The sequence below is a fragment of the Orycteropus afer genome, unplaced genomic scaffold (genome assembly GCF_000298275.1).
Source record: "Orycteropus afer afer isolate SDZICR_OR568_19922 unplaced genomic scaffold, OryAfe1.0 scaffold00077, whole genome shotgun sequence".
NCBI classification, from domain to species: Eukaryota; Metazoa; Chordata; class Mammalia; order Tubulidentata; family Orycteropodidae; genus Orycteropus; species Orycteropus afer.
In genome coordinates this window covers 1,634,882-1,652,093 of record NW_006921664.1, presented here as the reverse complement: position 1 = coordinate 1,652,093, position 17,212 = coordinate 1,634,882, and the positions used below count along the sequence as shown (strand labels likewise).

The window sequence follows — 17,212 nt, the reverse complement described above, 5'->3', positions numbered from 1 at the left end:
TGATACTTAGTGTATTTTTGTCTTTATCTCTAAGGTGTGTCTCTTGTAGGCAGCATATTGATGGGTTTTGTTTTCTTATCCAATCTGCAACACTCTGTCTCTTGAGTGGTGCATTTATTCCATTAACATTCAATGTAATTATTGACAAGCATGAATTTGTTGCTGTCATTTTGTTATGTGTCTTTTCATGGTTTCTTTGTTCAATATTATTTTCTGTGCTGAGCTCATTATGTTTATGAGTTGTGTTATCATTTTCTTCTTTGCTATTGTTTTAGTATTTGCTAAATATTTGTGCTTGTCCTCTTTTTTATTGTGATGTGAAGGTTTATCATTTTTCTTTGATGTTACACTGTGATTTATACTTTTGTCCCTGAGTTTAGAATGCTCAATTCTATCTTGCAACTCTCCTGACTTCCTCACCATTTAGAAGTTCTGTAACTACACAGTATTTCCTCTCTTTTTGGTTTGTAGTTTACCTCATTTGCCAATTGATGTCCCTGGTTTCCTGTTTACAATCTTGCAAGCTTATTTTACTTTGGCTATGCCCATAGCTGTGGTTTCTGGGTTATGTCACTTTGTCTATTAATGGTCAGTTGTTGTTTGCTATTTTTAATTCTCCTTTCAAAGGACTCTCTTTAGCATTTCTTTTAAGATTATTCTGGTTTTAACAAATTCCTTCAGTTTCTACTTATCTGGAAATCTCCTACTTTTACCATCATATTTGAGGAACAATTTTGCCAGGTATATAATTCTTGGTTGAAATTTTTTCTCTTTTGGGATTTTATATATACCATCCCATTGTCTTCTCACTCTCATGGTTTCTGCTGAAAAATCAGAGATTATACTTACTGGTTGTCCTTTGTAAGTAACTTTTTGTTTTTCCCATGCTGCTTTCAGGATTTTTTCTTTGTCTTTGGTTTTGATGAGCTTGATGACAGTATGTCTTGGTGATTTTCTTTTGGGCTATATCCTATTTAGGGTTTATTGGACTTCCTGAATGGATATATTCTCATCTTTCATCATATCAGGAAAGTCCTTTTCCAACAAATTTTGAACAATTTTCTCAGTGGTTTTATTTTTCTCTTCCTGTTCTGGAATTCCAATGACATGTAAGTTATTCCTTTTGATGGATCCCACATGAGGCTTAGGCTTTCTTCATTTTGTTTTTATCTTTTTTTTCTGATTTATCAGTTTCCAAATAAGTATTTAGGTATTTGTCCTCAATCTCATTAATTCTTTTCTCCATTGCATCAATTCTACTTCTTTGCTCTTTCAATATGTTATCTATTTCTGACAATTTAATATTAATCTTCTGGATTTCTATCTGTAAATTTTTAATCCTTTCTAATTTTTCATTTATTTTGTCATTTTGTTCTTGTATTTTCTTCCAAAATTCTTCTAGGATTTTTGTCTGTGTTTTCCTTGGTCTGTCTCTCAATCCTTTGAAGATATCCAAATATAATTATTTTGGATTCCTTATGAGGGAGTTCCAGTGCTGCTTCTTCCTCAGAGATGTGTTCTGGGTCTGTGTGCTTCTTCCTTATTTCTACCACTTTATCTTGCTTCTTTGGACTGTGATGGTCTGTTTTCTCCAAAACATTGTGACATTGTTGTATTTAGATCTCTGTTAACTGTTTGTAAAGAGCAGCTAAAGGTGAGTCAGGCTCTTCTTGGTGGTTGTTTATCCTTGGCTCATTGGTGGAGAAAGAAGTGGTGGCTCTCACTCAGTAATTGAAGCTGCAGGAGGTGTGGGTATAGTTGTGTCATATGGGGACTGTTGCTGTCTCCCACTTAGTTAGACAGAAGTAACCATAAAAAAATAAAAGCAAATGGAAAAAAACACATATCATGTAATCACACAGGAACAATAACCAAAAAAAGAAAAAAAGGGGAAAAAAACAACCAGAATATCTGGGAAGAGGGCAATAAGAGAAAAAGGTAGAGTAGGAGAATAATGAAGAAAAAAAAAAAAAAAAAGGAAAAGTGCAAAAAGCAAAACAAGGACTGGGTTACCCATGAGAAGAAAAAAAAAAAAAAAGAAAATGAAACAGGGAAAAGAGAAAAAGCTGAAAACTAGAACCTGTGAAAGGACGGACAAAGAATAGTAATAAAAAGTACAAGGGTAATACTAAATACAGTAGTTTAAAACAGACAAAAACAAACAAACTAAAAAAAAAGAAAAAAGAAAAAAAAATTGGGGCAGGGTAGGGCAGAGCACCAAGGCTCCATCAGAGCACAGAGAGTGGGGTGGAATTCCTGCCAGCCTAGGTGGAGCGTGGGAGTGAGGGATGGCTGCACGTCCATTCACCAAAGGATGTGGGGTATAAGAGTAACAAAGGGAATGTTGCACCTTTCCAGTTGTCAACATCTGGAATGTCCTTGTGGTTTCCGGCAATTGGAGCCTGTTCTTAAATCCCTAGAATCTGGGAGAATGCTGTTGTTTTAAATATCCAAAATGGCTAAACCATTGGAGGTTCAGAGAAAAAGGGGTAGACCCTCAACAAGATGGATTGACAGAGTGGCTGCAATGATGGGTTCAAGCATATCAAGGATTGTGAAGATGATGTATGACCATGCCTTGTTTCATTCTGTTGCTATGAGTTGTAGCCACCTAAATGTCACCTAAAAACAACAACCCAACAAGACACACCTTTAAGCTGGGGTTTTGAGCTTGTGATCTTGAGAATGGAGTGAGAGAATATGTATATGTATATGTGTGTGTGTGTGTGTGTGTGTGTGTGTGTATATATATATATATATATGTATGTATTTCTTTTGTAGTAACCTAAGTTAGGCTTCTGTTCACAAATCTAAAGTTTTTCTAATTGTAAAGATTAAATACTACTTTACAAGAGTAGTTATCAGTTTAATTTCTACAGCCATGATAATCAATTGACCACAACTAGTTTTCTTTGTAGGTCATAACCCTCTGATGGCCACATCATCCCTTTGGCTTACTGTTTCATATTTGTGGTTAAGTGCTGCTACCAAGTAATCATTACTATTCAAAAAAGAGCCCTTACAATGATGTCCTACAGAAGATTGACATCATAGATTTGAAGTCGTGGAAACTGGTGATGCTACACTATTTCTCAAATGCCTTAGTAAATGAGGTGTCTTCCAAGACCTCCCTGTGGAACAGGTTAATGTGTTTCACATAATGAGTACATACAACATCTATATCTCTTTAAATCTTTGTATATCTCTTTCCACATCATACTATGGAAGTTTAGCATTTGACCTCATTGCATATATGCTCTCTTTAAATCCAAGTTTCAATCACCCAATCAAGCAAGCTTTTAAAGTAGCTTTCAACTTGTCATGTTGTTGTTGTTGTTGTTATGTGCCGTCGAGTCAGCCCCGACTCATAGCGACCCCTCCTTGGGTTTCCGAGGCAGTATCACTACAGAAGTAGGATTGCCCAACCTTCCTTCCGAGGAGTGGCTGGTGGGTTTGAACCACCAGCCTTCTGGTTAGCAGTCAAGTGCTTTAGCCATTATGTTACCAGAGCTCCCACTTGTCATGTTAGCATATTAAATCTTGAATTCCATTTAGTTAACCATTGTGATAAATTAATAAAAATGTGATAAAACGAAATATTTATATTTTAAAAATTGTTTAGCACACAAGGATTATATTATGACATTTTTTATCTGACAAAGAATATCTATTATACATAGTAATAACAAATACATTTAATAGTGGAATGTTAATGCATACCTTTGAAATTGAGACTTAGACAAAAGTGACCATAATCTTTGCTACATTTCACTATCACTGGAAGTACTATTGTTGTTAGGTGTCATTGTGTTGGTTCTGACTCATTGTAACTCTATGTAGAACAGAATGAAACACTGCTCAGTCTTGCACCATCCTAACAAACATCACTATGTTTGATCCCATTGTTGCAGCCCCTATGTCAATCCATCTCATTGAGGGTCTTCTACTTTTTTGCTAATCCTCTTCAAAGGATGATGTCCTTGTCAAGGATCTGGTCCCTCCTGATATAAGTTCAAAGTACGTGAGACTAAGTCTTGCCATCTTTATTTCTAAGGAGCATTCTGGCTCTACTTCTTCTAAGACAGATTTGTTTGCTATTCTGGTAGTCCATGGTATATTCAATATTCTTTAACAATACTTTAAGGGCATTGATTTTTCTTTAGTCTTCCTTATTCATTGCCATCCACATTCATATGAATGATTGAAAATACTATGCTTGGGTCAGGTGCACCTTAGTCCTCAAAATGACATCTTTGCTTTTTAACACTTAAAGCAAATCTTTTGCAGAAGATTTGCCCAATGTAATATGTCATTTGATTTCTTGCCTGCTGCTCCTATAGGAGTCCATAGTGGATCAAGTAATATTAAATCTTTGACAGCTTCAATGTTTTCTCAATTAATAAAAATTGATTTTTGGTCTAGTTGTGAAGATTTCTATTTTCTTTATGCTAAAGCATAATGCATACAGAAGTCTTTGATTTTCATCAGTAAGTACTGCAAATTCTTTTCTCTTTCAGGAAGCAAGATTGTGTCATCTGCACGTGTTATTGATAGGTGTCATTGAGTCAGTTTTGACTCACAGTCACCCTATGTACAACAAAATGAAACACTGTCTGATCCTCTGTCATTCTCACTATCATTGCCATACTTGAGCTCATTGTCATTGCCATTGTGTCAATCCAAATCCTTGAGAGTTTTTACCTTTTTCATTGACCGTCCATTTCACCCAGCATGATATCCTTCTCCGGGGATTGGTCCCTTTTGACAACATGACCAAAATACATGAGATGAAGTCTGGCCATTCTGGCTTGTAAGAAGAATTTCAGCTGTACATCTTCCAAGACAGATTTGTTTGTTCATTCTTCTAGCAGTCCATATAGTACATTCAATATTCTTTGCCAACACCAAAATTCAAATGCATCAATTCTTCTGTGGTCTTCCTTATTCATTGATCAGCTCTTATATGGATATGAGGTGATTGAAAAGACCATGGCTTGTGTCAGACATGCCTTAGTTTTCAAAGTGACATCTTTGCTCTTTAACACTTTAAAGAGGTCTTTTGCAGCAGATTTTCCCAAAGAAATATATCTTTTGATTTCCTCACTGCTGTTTCCATGAGCATTGATCGTGAATCCAGGTAAACTAAAAGCCTTGATAACTTAAATCTTCTCTCCATCTATCATGATGGTACTTATTGGTCAAGTTGTGAGAATTTTATTTCTTTTTGTTGAGATGTAATTCATATTGAAGGCTGTAGTCATTGATCTCCATCAGTAAACGGTTCAAGTCTGCTTCACTTACAACAAACAAGATTGTGTCATGTGCATATTGCAGGTTGTTAATAAGTCTTCCTCCAATCCTGATGCCACATTCTTCTTCATGTAATCCAGCTTCTTGGATTATTTGCTCAGCATACATGTTGAATAAGTATTGTAAAAGGATACAACCTTGACACACTCCCTTCTTGATTTTGAACCATGCAGTATCCCATTGTTCTGTTCGAATGATAGCCTCCTGATCTATGTACAGATTCCTCATGAGTACAATCAAGTGTTCTGGAATTCCCATTCTTCTCAATGTTAGCCATAATTTGTTATGATCCACAAAATAGAATGCTTTTGCATAGCCAATAAAACATAAGTAAAGATCTTTCTGGTATTCTTTGCTTTCAGACACGATCCATCTGATATCAGCAATGATATCCTTCATTCCATGTCCTCTTCTGAATTCAGCTTGCATTTCTGGAAGCTCTCTGTCAATATGCTGCTGCAATCATTTTTGAATTATCTTCAGTAAGATTTCACTTACATGTGATATTAATGACATTGTTCTATAATTTCCACATTCTGTGGGATCACCTTTCTTTGAAATGGGTATACATATGGATCTCTTCCAGTCAGTTGGCCAGCTAGCTGTTTTCCAAATCTCTTCGCATAACCAAGTGAGTGCCTCCCGCAGGGCATATCTGTTTGTTGAAATATCTCATTGGTTGTGGTAGTTATGTTTGTGTGTCAACTTGGCTGGGCCTGGTTGAGTAGCTGGGTAGTTGGTGGTAGTTATTCCTCATGATGAGACTGGCAATCAACTCCATGGTGGTATCTACCACAAGCAGCTGAGTAGCTGCCTTTGGGATGTGGTCTGCTTCCTGTATATAAGCAGAAACCTTGGGAATGGTCTCTAGCTTATGGCACGCTTGGACCCTGCATATAGCTGTGTCACTGCTCAGCATTCTACTATGCTCTGCCGAGCATGGGACTTACAATGGACTTAAGTTAATGGCCTGCCATGTGGTTTGCTAACATTGGGACTGTGTTTTTTTATTTGCAACCTTGGGGCTTTTCAGTCTCAGCAGCCAGCAGCTGTCTGAATGAAGAAATGCCTCTAGGTCAGTGGGGTGGGAGCAGGAGGCAGAGCTGGACCCCAAGGTTGAAAGGTTTTCACCAGCCCCTAGAGCCTGGCATTTTGAACTTGGACTTAAAGCCTCCAAACTGCAAGAGAATAAACTCTGTTTGTTAAAGCCATCCCATCTCCCTGTCAGAGAAGCACTAGGTAACCAGAACAATGGGTATTCCATCAATTCCTGGAACCATGTTCTTCACCCATTCCTTCAGTGCAGCTTCAACTTCTTCCTTAAATACCATTGGTTCTTTTCTTTATATTGAGATGTAATCCATACTGAAGGATGTAGTCTTTGATCTTCATTTTTAAGTGCTTAAAATTTTCTTCACTCTCCACCAGCACAATTGTGTCATCTATGTGAAGCAGATTGTTAATTAGTCTTCTTCCAATCCTGATGCCATATTCTTCTTCATATAGTCCAGCTTCTCAGATTATTTGCTCAGTATATAGATTGAATAAGTATGGTGAATGGATATAACACTGACACACACCTTTCCTTATTTTAAATCATGCCATATTCCCTTGTTCTATTTGAATGACAGGCTCTTGGTCTATGTACAGGTTCCTTATGAGCACAAATAAGTGTTCTAGAATTCCCATTCTTTGCAATGTTATCCATAAATTTTTTGTGGTCCAACACAGTCAAAATCTTTGCATAGTCAATAAAACACAGGTAAACATCTTTCTGGTTTTCTTTGTTTCCATCCAAGAGCTATGTTACATCACCAATTATATCCCTTGTTCCCTATCCTCTTCTGAATCCAGTTTATACTTCTGGAAGTACAATATACTGGTGCAATCAATTTTTAATTCAACAAAATTTTACTGATTTAAGACACCCTGTTCAAGATAACAAATATTTTAGTTGCCCATTCTCCATCAAACCATTACATTGAAGATGGTATGCAACATGGTATGGTATGTCTATTTAATATGACATTTCTTGGCCCATTGTTGCACCCTGTGGGCTATAAATTGTGATCTTTGGTCTGATTAAATATAATTTGGTGGCCCTAATTGGTACAGTATCTTTTGTTCCAATTGTTTGTTTTTGGCATTTGCATCTGTCACAGGATATGCAAAGCCCAGTCCAGAGTAGGTACTTTACCTGTGAGTTGTGTGCCTCCCCACATTCCCCTTTGTAGCTTGTTCTTGTATGAATATTTTCCATTTTATTATGTAACTATTTTGCTCACCCAAGATATTATGAGTATTTTAGGTCTAAATGTACTTTTATGTCCTTCTGTCATTGAGGAAGTCTCAATGAACACTCAATAGTATTTTCCTTCCAAATACCATGCATCATGCGGTAGCATTGGGGAATTTTCTAATCTAAAATCCCAATATCCACTGTGGGGTTTTGCCATAAACTCCTGTCTGCATAAGCATGTGTGTTAGACAGCTCCAAAATCATGTCTGAATGTGGATTATAAGGGATTAAAACCAAGGGGAATGAGACTGCTTTCTGTAATTCAAACATAGCCTATTGTTCAAGCACAATTTTCTTCCTAGTGGTTTTATGGATGGCATACAGCAATATTCCCAGATGTGGAACATTTGTTCTCCAGAATCCAAATAGACCAACTAAATGTTGGATCTCTTGCTTAGTCTTGGGGATAGGTAGTGAGAGCAGTAAATTCTTGGTTGCCTGTGGAATGTCATGGGTGGTTCTTGCCCAAATATTCCAAAGAATTTCACTGTTTGGGCAGGGCCTTGCATTTTTGCTGGATTTATTAACTGGTCTATGTTGGTAATGTGCACTATAATTGTTTTCAAATCTACCCTAGCCTGTTCTTCTGTGTTTGCTATCAATGTAATGTATTATTACACTTGAGATCTGCACCAAGTCCAAGTCTCTTCTGTGTTAGACTGGGTTCTCTAGAGTAACAAAAACCAGTAAAGCTTATATTTTTATATATGTATATATATATAGAAATTTATCTTAGGAAAATGGTTCACACATTTATAGAAGCTGGCAAGTCCAAAGTTCCTAGATCAAACATCAAGCTGGAGGGTTTTCCTGGCTCTTGCAACAGCAGGGGCTGAGGAGCTCAAGGCTGGCAGGCAGTACACTGGCTGTTGACTCCAATGAATGACATATCCAAGACCTCCAGGGCAAACGGTGGACTGTTCACTCATGGACGGTTGTAGGCAACACAACAGAATCCTGATCCACAGAAGAATGTCTCTCTTCTTAAGATGTCCTTGCATATACTGGAAGCGTGCCATACTCCTAGGGAAACCCCCCCTCAACAGATTGGCCACTCAGAACATAGTCATCTGATCCCATCCTGGGAACAACCACACCACAATAGTTCAAACCACACAGAATTGTGGTCCAGCCAAGTTGACACACAGCTCCAACTATCACACTTCTAACCAAACTATGGTAGATTCCCGTTGATGTATTGCTACAGTTGTATTTGAATTATTGTCACCAAAATTTTACTTGTGTGTGATTTTAATGATATTGTTCAATGATTTACACAATCTGTTTGATCACTTTTCTCTGGAATGGGCACAGATATGGATCTATTCCAATCGGTTGGCTAAGTTCCAAATTTCTTTGCATAGAAGAATGATCTATATCACTTTCGCATACATTTGTTGAAACATCTCACTTGGTATTCTGTCAATTCCTGGACCCTTGTTTTCTGTCAATGCCTTCAGTGTAGCTTGGATTTCTTCTTGTAACACAGTTCTTGATCACATGCTACGAACTGAAATAGTTGACAATTGAGCAAACATTTTTGGTACAATGATTCTGTGTATTATCTTCTTTTGATACCTCCTGTGATGTTCAATATTTTGTTTCACTGTTGTAACTTGAGGATTAAATGTTTTCTTCAGTTCTCTATGCTTGAGAAGTGCCAAACACATTCTTCCCTTTTGATTTTCTATCTCCAGGACTTTTCACATTTCATCATAATACTTTACTTTGTCTTCTCGAAACTTCCTTTGAAATCTTCTGTTCAGCTCTGATATGTTATCATTTCTTCTATTAGTTTTAGCTACTCTATGTTTAAGAGCAAGTTTCAAAGTCTCTTCTGATATCTATTTTGATCTTTTCTTTCTTTCCTATCTTTTTAATGAACTTCTTTTTAATGAACTTCTGTCTTTCTGCATGCATAATTGCCCTTGATATCATTCCACAACTTATCTTGTGTTTTGGTCACTGAAGTTCAGTGCATCATATATAGTCTCTAAATTCATGTGGAATATATTCAACATGCTTTGGCTTTCATGGACTCATTTTAATTTTCTTCACCTTCAAGTTGAATTTGCATATGAGCAATTGGTAAACTATTCTGCCCTAGGCCCCTGGCCTTATTCTGACTGATGATATTGAGCTTCTCCATTGTATCTTTCCACAAATGTAAGTCATTTGATTCCTTCATATTCTACCTAGTGAGGTCTATGTGTAATCACCATTTGTATTGCTGAAAAAAATTATTGTAATGAACAAATCGTTAGTCTTGCAAACGTTTATCATGCATTCTCTGGCATTCTATCATCAAGGCTATATATTTCAACTTCGAATCCTTCTTTATTTCTAAATTTCAAATTCCAATCACCAGTAATTACCAATCCATCTTGACTGCAAGTTTGATCAACTTCAGAATGCAGAAGTTGGTAAAAATCTTCAATTTCTTCATCTTTGGCAATAACGACTGATGTCATTTAAATGTAAATTTAAATAATAGTCACATTAACTGCTCTTCCTTGTAGGTGTATGGATATTATCCTATCACTGACAATATCCTTCAGGATAGATCTTGGACTGTTCTTTTAGACCATGAATCGGACACCATTCCTCTTCTCTTTGTCATTCTGACATTGCAGACCACATGTTTATCCATATCAAAATGACAAATACCAGTCCATTATAGATCACTAATGCTTAAGATACTGATCTTTATGTTTTCCATCATTTTTGATGATTTTGAATTTTTCTGATTTGTACTTAGTACATTCCATACTTCAATTATTAATGGGTGTTTGCAGCTGATTTTTCTCCTTTTGTGTTGTGCCACATCAACAAATGAAGTTCTTGAAAACTTTACTTCATCCAAGTCATTAAGGCTGATTTTACTTTGAAGAGGTAGCTCTTCTCTAGTCATATTTTGAGTGCCTTCCAACTTGAGGAGCTTATCTTGTGGACTAAATCAGACAGTGTTCCACTGCTTTCTGTAAGGTTCTCACTGGCCATTTTTATTTTCAGAAGTACATCATCAGGTCCTTCCTAGTTGATCTTAGTGTGGAATCACCACTGAATATGTCAATGGGTGCACATGTAGGTATTTGAGATACCAGTGGCATAGCTTCTAGCATCACAGCAACACACAAGTTGCTATCATAAAACAAACTGACAGGTGAGTGATGGCTGGAAGTGCTAGCTATTCTATTAAGAAAAATAAATAAATTTCTGGATATGATGTCAGTATATCAACTCAATTCTTTTTCTGTTAAGAGCTCTATACAGAAAAAGACCAAAATAAAATAAGAGTGTTGTTGTTGTTGTTGGGTGCCATCAAGTTGTCTCTGACTCATAGTGACCCCATTTTCAAGAGAACACACTACTTACTGGTCTTGTGCCAGCCCATGATTCTTGCTACAACTGAGCCCATCATTGCAGATGCCATGTCAATCCATCTCCTTGAGGGCCTTCCCCGTTTTGGTTGACCTTCCCTTCATCAAGAATGATATCCTTTTTTAGGGGATGGACCCTTCTGACAACATGACCAAGATAGATGAAGTCTGGCCATTCTCACTTTCAAGGAGCATTCCACCTGCACTTCTTCCAGGAAAGATTTGTTAGTTCTTTTATTAGTCCATGGTGCTTTCAGCATTCTTCACCAACACCACAACTCAAAAGCATAAACTCTTCTTTGGGCTTCTTTATTCATTGTCCAGCTCTCACATGCATATGAGGTGATTGAAAATATCATGGATTGGTTAGGTACACCTTAGCCTTTAAAAAGACATCTTTGGTCTTTAGCCTTGAAAGAGGTCTTTTGGAACAGATTCAACCAATGCAATACATCATCTGATGTCTTGACTGCTGCTTTCATTAGTGTTGATTGTGGAATCAAGTAATATAAAGTCTTTGACATCTTCAATCTTGTCTCCATTTATTGTATTGCTGTTTATTGGACCAGTTGTGAGGATTTATATTTTCTTTATATTGAGATGTAATCTGTACCACGGAATGTAGTCTTCAATTTTCATCAGTAGGTGCTTCAAGTCATCCTCATTTACCACAAGCACAGTTGTGTCATCTGCATATTGAAGGTTGTTAACGAGTCTTCCTCCAATCCTGATGCCACATTCTTCTTCATGTAGTCCAAGTTCTCAGATTATTTGCTCAGCATACAAGTTAAATAAGTATGGTGAAAGGTTACAACCCTGACACACTCCCTTCCTGATTTTAAACCATGCAGTATCCCCTTGCTCTGTTCAAACGACAGCCTCCTGATCTGTGTACAGCTTCCTCATGAGCCCAATTAAGTGTTCTGGAATTCCCATTCTTCTCAATGTTAGCCATAATTTGTTATTATCCACACAATTAAATGCTTTTGCATAGTCAGTAAAACACAAGTCAGTATCTTAGTGGTATTCTTTGCTTTCAGCCAGGATCCATTTGACATTAGTAATGCTATCCCTCGTTTCACATCCTCTTCTGAATTCAGCTTGCATTTCTGGAAGTTCTCTGTCACTATACTGCTACAAACTTTTTTTAATTATCTTCAGTGAGATTTTACTTGAGTGTGATATTAACGATATTGTTCAATAACTTCTACATTCTGTGGGATCACCTTTCTTTGGAATGGGTACAAATATGTATCTCTTACAGTCAGTTGGCCAAGTAGCTGTCTTCCACATCTCTTTGCATAGCTGAAGGAGTGCCTCCAATGCGGCATCCATTTGTGGAAACATCTCAATGGGTAGTCTGTCAATTTCTGGAGCCTATTTTTCTCCAGTTCCTCCAGAAATCTCCTGGATTTCTTCCTTCAATAACATTGGTTCTTGATCATATGCCACCTCCAGAAATGGATGAGCATCAACCAATTCTTTTTGGTACAGTGACTCTGTGTTGTCTTTTGGTTTTCGAACTCCAGATCTTTGCATATTTCATTACAGAAATTTACTTTGTCTTCTCAAACTGCTTTTTGAAATCTATGTTCAGCTCTTTTATCTTGCCATTTCTTCCATTTGCTTTAGCTACTATCCATTCAAGTGCAACTTTCAGAGTGTCTTTTGACATCCATTTTGGTATTTTATTTCTTTCCTGTCTTTTAAATGACTTTTGCTTTCTCCCTGGATGATGTTCTTTTTAATTTTATATTATTTTAAGAGTTTGTTTTACATTTAACATTACATGTACATTTAGTTTCACTCCCCATTTACCATGCTCAACCCTAACCCAGTCTCCTCCTCTCCCTGCCCAGTAAACTTCTCCCTGTGCCCCTCATAGTTATGTACTCCTGTTTGTTCTGCGTTTCCTCCATGTGAATGTTGCCCTTCTGGTGCCCCATGGTCTATTGCTCTAAGGGATGTATTTCCACAGAGTATGTTGGTGTGTCACACTGGATTGAGTGGTCTGTGTGTACATCTTGTTAACTATTGGGCTGAGAGCCAGCCCCTGGTAGTGAATTTTATTCCAAGCCCAGAATGTATCCCAAGGCCATAGGATTGGGGATGATCTTGATGTCATCTCACAGTTCCTCTGGCTTTTTGTCATTAATGTTCAATGTATCAATCTATTGTTTAGAAGGTCTGTAAGTTCAGAATTGGTATAAGCAAGGTAATATTTTGGTTCTTATTAACTTGCTTTAATTGTCTTCAATTTCAACTTGAAGTTTTATATGAGTAGTTGATGGTCTGTTGTGCAATCAGCTCCTGGCCTTGCTTTGGCTGAAGATATTGAACTTCTCCATTGCCTCTTAGCACAGAAATCAGTCTGATTCCTGTGGACTCCATCTGGTGAAATCCACATGTACAACTGCCATTTGTGTTGCTGAAAAAAGGTATTTGCAATGAATAAGTTGTTGATCTTGCAAAATTCTATCATGCGATATCCAGTGTTATTTCTATCACCAAAGCCATATATCACAACTACCAATGAGTCTTCTTTGTTTCAAACTTTTGCATTTCAGTCACCAGTGATAATTAACACATCTCAATTCCATGTTTGGTCAATTTCAGACTGCAAAAGTTGGTAAAAATCTTCAATTTTCTCATCTTTGACTTTGGTGGTTGGTGCACAAATTTGAATAATAGTAGTATGAACTAGTCTTCCTAGTAGGCATATGGATATTATCCTATCACTGATAGCATTGTACTTCAGGATAAATCTTGCAACATTCTTTGTGATGATGAATGCCACACCTTTCCTGTTCAATTTCTCATTCCTGTCATAGTAGATCATATGATTGTCTGATTCAAAATGTTCAAACCAGTCTATTTCAGCCCACTCATGCCTAAGAAATCCATCTCATGTGTTCCATTTCATTTTTTACAACTTTCAATTTTCCTAGATTCATACTTTGTACATTCCATGTTCCCATTGTTAATAGATGCTTGTAGCTGTTTTTTCTCACTTTGAGTCATGCCACATTAGCAAATGGAGGTCACAAAAACTTAACTCCATTCACATCATTAAAGTCGACTCTACTCTGAGGAGGTAGCTCTTCCCCAGTCATATATTGAGTGCTCTCGTACCTTATGGGCTTATCTGGCATTAATTGGACAATGTTTCACGGCTATTCATAAAGTTTTCCAATAATATATAAGTGTTTCACTGCTATTCATAAGTGTTTCACTGGACAATTCTTTGAGAAGTGGATGGCTTTTTCCTTCTTCCAAGTCTATCTTATTCTGGAAGCTCCACTGAAACCTGTACACCATGGGTAACCTTGCTGATATTTGAAACACTGGTGGCATAGCCTCCAGCTTCACAGCATCATGTGAGCCACCACAGTACAACAAACTGACAGACAAGTTTGTTTCCCTTAGTTTTTCCAAAGCACTCTGCTTGCTTCCTGGCTTCCCTTAGCTGTTCCATACTAACACTGGCTCTCTTCCTGTCCTCTCTTAGTTGTTCCAAATGACTGCTGGCTCGGTTTGGATGAGAGTATTCCCATGCTTATGGACTGGAAACTAAATTAATATATGTATTTAGGCATTCTCAATCAAAATATAAATAAATTATTTTTAGTAATTCATTAGCTGATTCTAAATTTCTTTTGGGAATATATGGTCAAGATAGCAAAAGAACTGTTGTAAAGGAAGAAAGATGACTTTGTCTACTGAATATAAACATTTAGTATAAAGAATTGCTGGATAAAGAGTTACAGTAAGATGGTGGAATAGGCAGAAAGACTGCACAGACCCTCTTCAACAAAGAAAAGGGGAACAAATTAATACAGATACAGAAGATAATCCTGGACCCCCGAGTTTTGAAGGGAAGAATATAGAAGTGAATTAAAGTCCAACTAGCAGAAGAATTTGCATGAATACACTGTTGGTGACCAAGAAAAAGACCACCAAAAAAACAGGATTGCAAGGCACATGTTCTAACAACAGCCAGGAGAAGGCAAGGCCCCTCTTATGATTGAATGTTTGCTTGGCTCCAGCTCTGTGTTCCTGGGACAGAAAGTTGCCCCAGCAGAATATTCTCCACCTGTTTCTGTGGAGTAATGTTTTGCCCTAAGAATAACATACCTTAGTAACTATTCTTTAGAATCATGTACCTCAACAATCATATTATGTTTTAGAGTGATGCATTTTAGTGATTATTTGCTATTCCTGTGACAGATATTAACCCAATTTTGGGGCATGGGAAAAGACTTCCAGGTACGGGAAGGAGTAAAATTTTAACTTTTAGAGAATACCTTTATTGTTATAAGGAAATATTTGATTGAACTGTAAAAGAATATTTGAATGAATAATTGATTGTTTTAAGGAAATAATAAGAATAATGACAAAATTGTGTGCTTAAGTATAAATAAAGCAGGAAAATGCATCACAGGTCACTCTGGCAGAATATGCAGAGTGTCTGCCTGGTCCTCGTTCCTTTTAAACCATTAATCCTTTCATGTTGCTTTGTTTTGTGACCTGTGTTGTTTTGCCAGATGCAGCAAAATACCAAAAAAGGAAATAATCTTTAAGGCACAGACAGCTTGGGTATTGCCGAGTGGTGTTAGGACCTAAGAATTAACCTAAAAATCATCCCTTCTAGCCAGGGACTGCACGGAGACTGCTCTGGTGCCTGGTGAATAAAAGGGGAAGCAGCAAAGAAGAAGGCAAGCTGAGCTGGAGACTTTTGCCTGTCTAGAGGGTGCAGCCATTTTGAATGTTTACAAGCAGTGCCACTATTGTGGATAATTAAAGCACAGCGTTCTCCCAGATGCCATGGACTTAAGGACAGGCTTCACTTGCCAGGAATCCCAAAAAGTTCCAGACGACCCTCTTGGGTGAACACAGGTGCACCCATCCCTCATTCCCACCCTCCTTTTAGGCCAGCAGGAATTCTATCCCAGTCTGTGTGCTCTGATGGAGCCTGGGTGCCCAGCCCTGCTCTGCACTGCCCAGATTCTTTTTCTTCTTTCTTTTTTTCAGTTTGTTTGTTTTTGTCTCTTTTAAAACTGCTATTATTGTTTTTTTGTCCATCCACTCAAGATGCCAAAAGGAAAGAAGGCAAGGGGAAGAAGGTGGCCCCAGCCCCTGCTGTTGTCAAGAAGCAGGAGCCCAAGAAGGTGTAAATCCTCTGTTTGAGAAAAGGCCCAAGAATTTTTGCATAGGACAGGACATCCAGCCCAAAAGAGATCTCACCCGCTTTGTCAAATGGCCTCACTAAATCGGGTTGCAGTGGCAGAGGGCTATCCTATACAAGCGGCTGAAAGTGCCCCCAGCTATTAACCAGTTTACCCAGGCCTTGGACTGCCAGACAGCTACTCAGCTGCTGAAGATGGCCCACAAATATAGACCAGAGACAAAGCAGAAGAAGCAGTGTCTCCTGGCCTGGGCTGAGAAAACAGCTGTTGCCAAAGAGGAAGTCCCCACCAAGAGAACTCCTGTCTTTCGAGCCGGGGTTAATACTGTCACCACTTTGGTGGAAAACAAGAAGGCCCAGCTGGTGGTGATTGCACATGATGTGGACCCCATTAATCTGGTTGTCTTCTTGCCGGCCTTGTGTCATAAAGTGGGGGTTCCTTACTTCATCATCAAAGGGAAGGCCTGACTGGGGTGGCTTGTCCACAGAAAGACCTGCACCACCGTTGCCTTCACACAGGTGAACTCGGAAGGCAAGGGAGCTCTGGCTAAGCTGGTAGAAGAGATCAGGACCAATTACAATGACAGATATGATGACATCTGTGGTCATTGGGGAGGCAATGTTCTTGGTCTCAAATCTGTGACTCGCATTGCCAAGCTGGAAAAGGCAAAGGCCAAAGAACTCGCCACCAAATTGGGCTAATGTGTACAGCTGGCTTTTCTGTACATAAAAATAAAACTACTTCAGTCCATGTCCATTTGGAATTGTGGGTTGAAGATATGCATGTTTGTGGGGGTTGTGGCAAGTGTGTTCAAACTGGGGGGCCTTTTTCTTGTAAGGGTAGTAAAAGCTGGGTGAATCTTAACATTCAGCAGATGACTCAACTCTGTAAAGTGTTTTGCTTGTTGATCAGGTCTGGAAAAGCTCAAGATTGTTTAGTCATGGATAGATCTTGAATATTCTGAACCAGACCAGGATTTTCCATATACCAGTTAGAGATAAATAGAAACCAAGGTACAGTGTGTGAGCCCACGAATT

The 17,212-nt window shown here is 38.0% G+C and overlaps 1 pseudogene; it reads left to right on the top strand.

Annotated features, from left to right (window-relative positions):
- Positions 1 to 16,876, top strand: part of LOC103197359 — a 32,086-nt pseudogene extending 15,210 nt beyond the window's left edge.
- The last annotated feature ends 336 nt before the right edge of the window (positions 16,877 to 17,212 follow it).